The sequence below is a fragment of the Schistocerca nitens genome, chromosome 1 (genome assembly GCF_023898315.1).
Source record: "Schistocerca nitens isolate TAMUIC-IGC-003100 chromosome 1, iqSchNite1.1, whole genome shotgun sequence".
In the NCBI taxonomy this organism is placed as follows: Eukaryota; Metazoa; Arthropoda; class Insecta; order Orthoptera; family Acrididae; genus Schistocerca; species Schistocerca nitens.
This window is the reverse complement of record NC_064614.1, coordinates 1,154,421,243-1,154,432,024: the sequence shown is the minus strand read 5'-3', so window position 1 is coordinate 1,154,432,024 and position 10,782 is coordinate 1,154,421,243. Positions and strand designations below refer to the sequence as shown.

The 10,782-nt window shown below is 44.5% G+C and overlaps 1 non-coding gene across 1 annotated transcript; it reads left to right on the top strand.

Moving 5' to 3' along the window:
* Window positions 1–10,301: 10,301 nt before the first annotated feature.
* Window positions 10,302–10,375, top strand: Trnar-gcg (transfer RNA arginine (anticodon GCG)). The gene has a single exon. It is a non-coding gene; the product is annotated as a tRNA-Arg (tRNA).
* Window positions 10,376–10,782: the final 407 nt, after the last annotated feature.

The following is a 10,782-nucleotide window of genomic DNA, read 5'->3' as shown; positions in this document are numbered from 1 at the left end:
GAACATGGTTGTACTTTCACCTTTCATCAATCAAATGAAGTATTTCTTCTGTTACCCATGGTTTCTTCGCAGCTACCTTCTTTGTACCTATGTTTTCCTTCCCAACTTCTGTGATGGCCCTTTTTAGAGATGTCCATTCCTCTTCAACTGTACTGCCTACTCCGCTATTCCTTATTGCTGTATCTATAGCGTTAGAGAACTTCAAACGTATGTCGTCATTCCTTAGTACTTCCGTATCCCACTTCTTTGCGTATTGATTCTTCCTGACTAATGTCTTGAACTTCAGCCTACTCTTCATCACTACTATATTGTGATCTGAGTCTATATCTGCTCCTGGGTACGCCTTACAATCCAGCATCTGATTTTGGATTCTCTGTCTGACCATGATGTAATCTAATTGAAATCTTCCCGTGTCTCCCGGCCTTTTCCAAGTACACCTCCTCCTCTTGTGATTCTTGAACAGGGTATTCGCTATTACTAGCTGGAACTTGTTACAGAACTCAATTAGTCTTTCTCCTCTTTCATTCCTCGTCCCTAGCCCATATTCTCCTGTAATCTTTTCTTCTACTCCTTCCCCTACAACTGCATTCCAGTCGCCCATGACTATTAGATTTTCGTCCCCCTTTACATACTGCATTACCCTTTCAATATCCTCATACACTTTCTCTATCTGTTCATCTTCAACTTGCGACGTCGGCATGTATACCTGAACTATCGTTGTCGGTGTTGGTCTGCTGTTGATTCTGATTAGAACAACCCGGTCACTGAACTGTTCACAGTAACACACCCTCTCCCCTACGTTCCTATTCATAACGAATCTTACACCTGTTATACCATTTTCTGCTGCTGTTGATATTACCCGATACTCATCTGACCAGAAATCCTTGTCTTCCTTCCACTTCACTTCACTGACTCCTACCATATCTGGATTGAGCCTTTGCATTTCCCTTTTCAGACTTTCTAGTTTCCCTACCACGTTCAAGCTTCTGACATTCCACACCCCGAATCGTAGAACGTTATCCTTTCGTTGATTATTCAATCTTTTTCTTATGGTAACCTCCCCCTTGGCAGTCCCCTCCTGGAGATCCGAATGGGGGACTATTCCGGAATCTTTTGCCAATGGAGAGATCATCATGACACTTCTTCAATTACAGGCCACATGTTTTGTGGATACACGTTACATGTCTTTAATGCAGTGATTTCCATTGCCTTCTGTATCCTCATGTCTTTGATCATTGCTGATTCTTCCACCTTTAGGGGCAATTTTCCACCCCTAGGACAAGAGAGTGCCTTGAACCTCTACCGCTCCTCCGTCCTCTTTGACAAGGCCGTTGGCAGAATGAGGCTGACTTCTTATGCCGGAAGTCTTCGGCCGCCAATGCTGATTTTTTATCTAAATTTTGGCAATGGCGGGGATCGAACACGGGACCGAAGACGTTTTGATTATGAATCAAAGACGTTACGGCTAGACCGGCTTATTAGGCGCACTCAACTTTTCCAGACCAGCCTATGGAACAAAGCAAATGCTGACAATGGTAGCAGTGGCTGGCCAACAGCTACATGAAGCCACCGGGGCCAACGAGATATACGGGGCCTTGCAATGAACTTGTGACGTCACGCTAGTCGGCTTGTCCGACAAACTTCGTGAACGGGCTCAGGGGAAACCAATATTTAACTTAATAGATACCGACTAAGGGTCTTAATTTTGTTATGGAAAAAATTGCTGTTTTGAAGAACTCGTTGTGTAAAGCAGTCGCCCTCCGTTTCTGGCGGTCGCGCGGCTGTGGAAATCGCAGCTCGGGTGTCTCCCTCTGGTGGAAAAGGGGAAAAGTTGCCTGTTCACGTGTATTTAAGGGTTTATGGGGCGCTATAAGCTCGGCAGGGGGGATTCTGCGAGTCTCGGCGAGTCTGGTCAGTTGGTGATCCGGGTCAGTGTGGGGCAGTAAGTGTCTGTCTGTCGTCCGGAGTGCTAGTATGTGTTAGGCCGCCTGTCTGCTCTAGTTTGCTCAGGCAATGGTCATTGGCGGTTCGATCGATCGGTTGGTCGGTCGCACACTTGTCCGTCTTGAGCGTCGGCGCATGTGAGGTCGCCACGTCAGTCCAGTGCCCCGCGCCGTATATCGAGGGGTAGTGGCTTCGCGGTCGACACGAGGGCAACAGGAGTCAACCCAAGACATCGGTCCGGCCGGTGCGAGCTGCGACGCCGTGAGATGGGAGATCGGCGCGCCTTCCTCCGTCCGTTGAAGCGGCTGGCAGCGGACGGTTCGGGAGAGCGTTATGGGTGTGCTGCGCCAGGTCCTCGCCAGACATCGCAGTTTATTAGAATTTAAGTGATTCGTGATTCGGTCGGCCGCAGTGGTCTCGCGGTTCTAGGCGCGCAGTCCGGAACCGTGCGACTGCTACGGTCGCAGGTTCGAATCCTGCCTCGGGCATGGCTGTGTGTGATGTCCTTAGGTTAGTTAGGTTTAAGTAGTTCTAAGTTCTAGGGGACTGATGACCACAGCAGTTGAGTCCCATAGTGCTCAGAGCCATTTGAACCATTTTTGATTCGTGATTCGTTGTTTCATTTATTTGTTGTATGTACCATTTCCATTCGGGATGCATAGTTTATGTGTTTGTGTGAGTTGTTAAAATTTTTAGTTTAAAGTAATCTGGTGTGTTGCAGATTTGCACCAGCGTAGTCTTTCAGAGGTTGTTGTGAGCGGTCGTGACTACGGCCGTGTTAAAAGGGAGCGGCAAGGTTCTCAGCCCGAAAGCTCATACTGTCCAAAAAAAAAAAAAAAAAAAAAAAAAAAAAAAAAATAAAAATGTTATTTCTGCCTCTGAATGAATTGTAACTTGATACTTAGAAGGTGTTTTCTGATTATAATTTTTATATCTGTTTTTTTTTTAAGAAAGGGTTTTTTAGGAATAAAATTTCCATTTGTTGAAAGAAATTTGTTTCCATCAGTCACCCACTGGCAACTACTTGCACGCTCACATAGTGTGATTAAATGTGTTAATATTCTTGATGAATCGCTAGTAAATAAAGTAAATTCCTTAAGAAAAGGTTTTGAAAGTAAATCCACGGTTTAATGACCTGTTGAGAACTTGCACGCACTTAAACACATAGCCAATCATTTATTAAACTCGTCTGAAGGAATACCAGCTCCTCGCCGGAGTCGGCTGCTGGCATTCATAAGACCTGCGGTGTCACGTGACGTACGTGCCACGGCCTATCTCTTCGTGGGCCACGCGAGGCCACCAAAGGACGTGGGCGGTGAGGACAACACGTGCCACCGGCGACAACGGGTGCATCAGCCCCGCTTTTCACATTCATTCTGCTAGCGGTGTGCGGCTGGGCAGCCAGAATTACCCGCTATTAAATATACACAATGCCGGATCTCCTAGCGTTGCGGAGCGGCCGAATTGTGGGAGGGATGCATTTATCCCCAGATACACGATACCGTTTTAATTAACTGTAATTGTAGTTTATGGACAATAGCCCGGTATTAATACGCCGGTTTTGTTAAAAAATTGTGAAATATTATGCCGCCGTGAAATTGATTTGGGAGCGGCAGTGAAGCGGTTCCAGCAAATGGGAATCCCAGTATCGTCAGCGTGCTGCGTCAGCTGCACCCGGCACTTCAGGAATAACTAGAGGCTTGTCAGTCATCTGCCGAACGAGAGTAACATTTTCGAAATTTTTTCAATTAATTGTCAGGCACATGTACCGGATTTATAACTACGAACCAGTTGCTTTGCGTAAAGCGTGTGTGTGTGTGTGTGTGTGTGTGTGTGTGTGTGTGTGTGTGTGTACATGTGCGTGGGCGTGCGTGTATCTTGTGAGCATATAATTATCACCGTTCCTTTGAAACGTTTCTGAATCTTGAGGAATGGCAGTTTTGTCTGGAATGTTTGCCAGTATGAGCGTCCTTCGATACCTGACTACGAGAGTGATACGAGGTGTGGCTAGAAAAAAACTGGACTAGTACTGGTGAAACAGTAAAACGAATGCAATAAGGCTGAAAGTCGCGTGGCCTGTTACGTGACTCTCGCTCCGCCTACTGCTCGAGTTTCATCTGCCTCCTGCACTCAGTCTGCCCGTGGCGTCTGTTTTAAGTAGTTGACGTTTTGTCTGTGCGTCCGAAAATGTTGAGTGTACAGAAAGAACAGCGTGTTAACATCAAATTTTGTTTCAAACTAGGAAAATCTGCAAGTGAAACGTTTGTAATGTTACAACAAGTGTACGGCGATGATTGTTTATTGCGAACACAAGTGTTTGAGTGGTTTAAACGATTTAAAGATGGCCGCGAAGACACCAGTGATGACACTCGCACTGACAGACCATTGTCAGCAAAAACTGATGCAAACATTGAAAAAATCGGTAAACTTGTTCGACAAGATCGCCGTTTAACAATCAGAGCAGTGTCTGAGTTAACAGGAGTTGACAAGGAAAGTGTTAGGCAGATTCTTCATGAAAGTTTCAACATGAACAAAGTGTGTTCAAAAATGGTTCCAAAGTGTCTCACAATTGAACAGAAGGAACGCCGAAGAATGATTTGTTTTGACATCCTTGAAAACATTGAAAGTGATCCCACCTTCTTACAAAATGTTATTACTTGCGATGAATCGTGGTTTTTTACTTACGATCCCGAAACTAAACGCCAATCGATGCATTGGAAAACCCCTGTTCTCCACGACAAAAAAAAGCACGAATGTGAAAATCGAAATTCAAGGCAATGATGATTGTTTTTTTTTTTTTTTACATCAAAGGGATTGTGCACATTGATTGGGTACCAGAGGGACAAACAGTGAATCAGCATTACTACATTAGCGTCCTGGCTACCCTACGTGAGCGAGTACGGAGAAAACGAAACGATTTGTGGAGAAAAAAGTCATGGATCCTTCACCAAGACAATGCCCCAGCTCACAGTGCGTTGTCAGTGAAGACGTTTTTGGCAAAACAGAACATTCCCATCTTAGATCATCCACCCTACTCACCTGATTTGGCCCCCTGTGACTTTTTTCTTTTCCCTAAAGTCAAGTCAGCTTTGAAAGGAACTAGATTTGAGACTGTTGAAGCAGTAAAAGAAAAAGCGACGGAAGTAATGTATGGACTTACCGAAAATGATGTGCAGCATTGCTATGAACAGTGGAAAATTCGTATGGAGCGGTGTAGGGTCCGAGGAGGAGAGTACATTGAAGGAGATAACATGAAATTGTAAATAATTGTAAATAAATGTTTTTTCCAGCATCAGTCCGATTTTTTTCTAGCCGCAACGCGTATGTTACTCTTTTTTTCTTTCTTTCTTTTTTGGGTGCCTCCAGGTGTAATGAACGACAGAGGCCGGTTTTTGGGATGCTTTAACGGAGTGATTGTACGTTTGTAACAGGGTAACATGGACAGTGTTCTTACATTTAACTTCCTTGTAGTGTAGTAATGCAAAACTGTGATCTCACTCAACAATAGTCATACTTCGGTGGCTACTGCAAGATTATCAGTCATGTTTTAAGAGCTTTGGAAATTATTCTTCACCCTCCCCCTTTCAGTTACAAGTATTTCGTAATAAAAGCAAAGAGCAAATGCCGTAATTTAAGTACCGTTTCTCTGAAACAGTTTTCACTGTTTATGACAATACCAAAGGAAGAGTACAGTTTTCAAGTTTGTTTGATCCATTTTTGCGTTATTAAAAATTGTAATACAATTTAAGTTTAAAGCAACTTTATCATTCATTTGCCAACATGTCACTCAGATTTCCCTCACAGTTTGAACTTTAAACACAACTGTACTGAAATGCCTTGCAGTATTGTATGGTCAGATAGCAGTATTTTTAAGTTCTGAAAAAAAGGAGAGACTTAATTTTAGAGCAATAATTGCTAAGGCATGATTTCTTTCACGAAATTATACACCTCACAAGTTTATCCAACTAGTAGTACCATCCCCAAAGCAGAAATCCTAGTTAGTTCTCAATTGACGAATCAACTCAACTATAACTTGGAAGACTTAGATCACTACATTACGGAACATGAATCAAAACTGACACAATCATAGGGGACTACTTACGACGGGATTATGATTTGTGTTGAAAGAAATGAAGGTCGGCTTATTTTTTCGATGGACCATGTAGCGCCAGTAAAACTTTTCTTATGGGCTCGGTCCTATCTATAAATCGAGTTAAGAAAATCGTATTATCATTGACATCATCCAGAATTGCAGTGACATTAAAGGAAGGCGGTAAAACGGCACACACTAGTTTGAAATCGCCATTAAATGTAGCTGAACAAGAGTTTTCAGTTAGCGATATTACGCGATCCAAAATTATTATATGGGACGAATGTATAATTGACGATTAAAAAAGTCTTGATACCCTCAATACAACAATAAAAGATCTTCGGAAAAACAACAGATTAATGGAAGGAGTCATTGCTACTAGCAGCAGACTTTCTGCAAAAATTTCCGTTAATTCCAAAATCAACAGCGTCAGATGAAATAAACGAAAGTTGCTGTTTGGGATAATGTTCAAAAGTTTTCTCTGAAAGAAAATAAAGAGAAGAGTTCCAACAGCTTACATATCTGCCTAAAATTTATTGAAAACTGGAGACAGAACTTACCCTCTTGATCCATACATTGGTAAGCTTATTTTACCACAAGAATTATGCAATGTGTTAGAAGCCGAAAACAACTTAATGATAAATTGTATCCATCGACAGGAAGGAACTAGCTAAATAAAGACTGGCAGTATGAGCGAACAATTTTAACACCAAAGAATGACGTAGTGCAGCAAATAAATCAGCGAATACACAAGATGATTCCAGGAGCAGAAACAATATATAAATCGATAGATACAATAATGGATCAAGAAGAACGTATCAAAGTTTCAACCGAATTTTTAAACTCATTAAATATATCAGGTATGCCTTTATATGCATCGAAACTGAAAACCGGATCGCCAATAATGCTTTTACTAAATATTAGCTCACCCAAGTGTGTAACGGCATAACATAGTGTGTCAAACAACTACGAGTACTTCATCATGTTATTGAAGCAATAATTTTCACTAGCAGACAAAAAGGAAAATCGGTGTTCATACCAACAATCTTATTGATCTCAACCCATATGCCATTTTTTTTCTTTTTCTTTTAAGATTACAGTTTCCTGTAAAAATTAGCTTACAGTAAGATATCAACAAGGCTCAGGGCCAAACATTTCACTACTGTCGAGTTCATTTGAAGGAACCATGTTTCTTCTGACATGCGTTTTCACGTCGGAATATAAATAGTGGCAATTATTTATTCACAACAGATACAAAAGAGTCACATGTTTGCACCTGTTACTGTCCTTCAAAGTAGTCACCAGTGTTGTGTAGAGCCCGTTGCCAGCGATGTGGAAGGCGTAGTATACCGTTAGCAGCGCCTGTTCTATTGATGGCGCGAATGGAGCGGTGTACTGCGTATCGAATCTCTGGAACAGTTCTGAAGCGAATGCCACGAAGTAGCTCCTTCACCTTCGGAATCAAATCAAAGTCACATGGACTTAAGTCTGGGGAGTATGATGGAAGCTACAGTACTTCCCAGTCCCATCGACCGAACAGAGCAGCCACAGCTTGCGCTGTATGCGCTCGCGCATTGTCGTGCCAAATGATGACTCGGTTGCGCAGAAAGTGTCGCCGCTTCCTTCGCAGAGCTGGTCGCAGGTGATGCTCCAAAATCGAACAGTAATACTGTGCATTGACGGTCTGCCGTGGAGGAACGTAATGCGCTAGGATAACACCTTTACAGTCGTACACGAGAATCATCATACCTTTCACCATACTGGGGCTCTGACGTACTTTCATCTTTCGCGGTGACCCTTAATGACGCCATTCGTTGGACTGGCATTTCAGTTTTGGCTTCGTGGCATTCGCTTCTGAACTCTTCCAGAGATTCGACAGGCAGTACACCGCTCCATTCGCACCAACAATAGAACACGCTCTGCTAACGGTATACTACGCCTTCCACATCGCTGGCAACGGGTTCTACACAACGCTGGTGACTACTTTGAAGGACAGTAACCTGTGCAAACATATAACTCTTTTATGTCGATTGTGAATAAATAGTTGATACTATTTAAGTTACAACCCTCGTGTGTGTGTGTGTGTGTGTGTGTGTGTGTGTGTGTGTGTGTGTGTGTGCGCCACACAACTAAACATCCGATATAGAATATACGAATGTAATTTACTGTAAGAACTTCATATGTAAGGATTTGACCAAATACAAAGAAAGATGAAACGAAAATGTCTTTCGCTGCAGTTTTTCTACACTCCTGGAAATGGAAAAAAGAACACATTGACACCGGTGTGTCAGACCCACCATACTTGCTCCGGACACTGCGAGAGGGCTGTACAAGCAATGATCACAAGCACGGCACAGCGGACACACCAGAAACCGCGGTGTTGGCCGTCGAATGGCGCTAGCTGCGCAGCATTTGTGCACCGCCGCCGTCAGTGTCAGCCAGTTTGCCGTGGCATACGGAGCTCCATCGCAGTCTTTAACACTGGTAGCATGCCGCGACAGCGTGGACGTGAACCGTATGTGCAGTTGACGGACTTTGAGCGAGGGCGTATAGTGGGCATGCGGGAGGCCGGGTGGACGTACCGCCGAATTGCTCAACACGTGGGGCGTGAGGTCTCCACAGTACATCGATGTTGTCGCCAGTGGTCGGCGGAAGGTGCACGTGCCCGTCGACCTGGGACCGGACCGCAGCGACGCACGGATGCACGCCAAGACCGTAGGATCCTACGCAGTGCCGTAGGGGACCGCACCGCCACTTCCCAGCAAATTAGGGACACCGTTGCTCCTGGGGTATCGGCGAGGACCATTCGCAACCGTCTCCATGAAGCTGTGCTACGGTCCCGCACACCGTTAGGCCGTCTTCCGCTCACGCCCCAACATCGTGCAGCCCGCCTCCAGTGGTGTCGCGACAGGCGTGAATGGAGGGACGAATGGAGACGTGTCGTCTTCAGCGATGAGAGTCGCTTCTGCCTTGGTGCCAATGATGGTCGTATGCGTGTTTGGCGCCGTGCAGGTGAGCGCCACAATCAGGACTGCATACGACCGAGGCACACAGGGCCAACACCCGGCATCATGGTGTGGGGAGCGATCTCCTACACTGGCCGTACACCACTGGTGATCGTCGAGGGGACACTGAATAGTGCACGGTACATCCAAACCGTCATCGAACCCATCGTTCTACCATTCCTAGACCGGCAAGGGAACTTGCTGTTCCAACAGGACAATGCACGTCCGCATGTATCCCGTGCCACCCAACGTGCTCTAGAAGGTGTAAGTCAACTACCCTGGCCAGCAAGATCTCCGGATCTGTCCCCCATTGAGCATGTTTGGGACTGGATGAAGCGTCGTCTCACGCGGTCTGCACGTCCAGCACGAACGCTGGTCCAACTGAGGCGCCAGGTGGAAATGGCATGGCAAACCGTTACACAGGACTACATCCAGCATCTCTACAATCGTCTCCATGGGAGAATAGCAGCCTGCATTGCTGCGAAAGGTGGATACACACTGTACTAGTGCCGACATTGTGCATGCTCTGTTGCCTGTGTCTATGTGCCTGTGGTTCTGTCAGTGTGATCATGTGATGTATCTGACCCCAGGAATGTGTCAATAAAGTTTCCCCTTCCTGGAACAATGAATTCACGGTGTTCTTATTTCAATTTCCAGGAGTGTATTATTACATTTGTAAAATTACTGACAGGAAACTAAAACCCCAGCGAAGCGAGCTGTTCTCAGCTAGTTTGTAATAAAACCCAATTCTAATAACCACCGAGTGCCTAGAACATTGCCTGTTCATAGCCATGCAAGGCCGAGATACATCGGGAAGCTAGTTGTTACAGATTTCTTCCGTTAAGGGCTTGAACTGTACGTGTGTTTGAGTAGGGTAGTCAACAATTTTTAGAACTACCTGTATAACATGTGGACGCTGAAAGTACCTACCACGAACATTCTATAAGGGCCACAAGAAAATTGTTCATATACAGTAATAGAGATAAGAGCTACACTAGGCGGAATCAGAGTCGCGTTCTGGTCAAGCCTACTGTGCACAGAGCTGTTTTTCGTCTCTGTCATGTGACATTAAGAGTGACATGCCATATAAATTAGTTAGCATAAACAATGTTTTAATAATGTGTTTATACTCTTTATCTATAACTGCCCATACGAAAGATGTTGGTCACTTTCCTTGCAACTGCTAAATTATTATGTTCTCCACGGAAGGTAGGAGACGAGGTACTGGCGGAAGTAAAGCTGTGAGGACGGGGCGTGAGTCGTGCTTGGGTAGCTCAGTTGGTAGAGCATTTCCCCGCGAAGGCAAAGGTCCCGAGTTCGAGTCTCGGTCCGGCACACAGTATTAATCTGCCAGGAAGTTTCAACGTAGAGGTTTATCAGCACAGTAATTCATTAATTTTTCTAAGGGGACGTTTCATATGTCGACCCTTAGCCAAAGATACTGCGAGGTGCCGGGGCTAGCAGTGTATTTATCACTAAATTTTACTAGAATCCACATATGTAAATCATGCTCTAAGCCCCCCCTATTCTAACTCCGACTTTTGCTGTTGCACAAGGATAAAAAAAATACGCGAACTGACTCTAATCAACCCTGCCAGTGGAGTAGAACAGAGTTTGGCACCTGCAATAATTTAATTTGATAAATAAGTTAAATAAACAAAGGTTTCATTAACATAGGGAGGAATGATGGGGTTGCTCTATCGATTAACAGAATGAAAGTTCTGTCCAAAATAACAATATGAT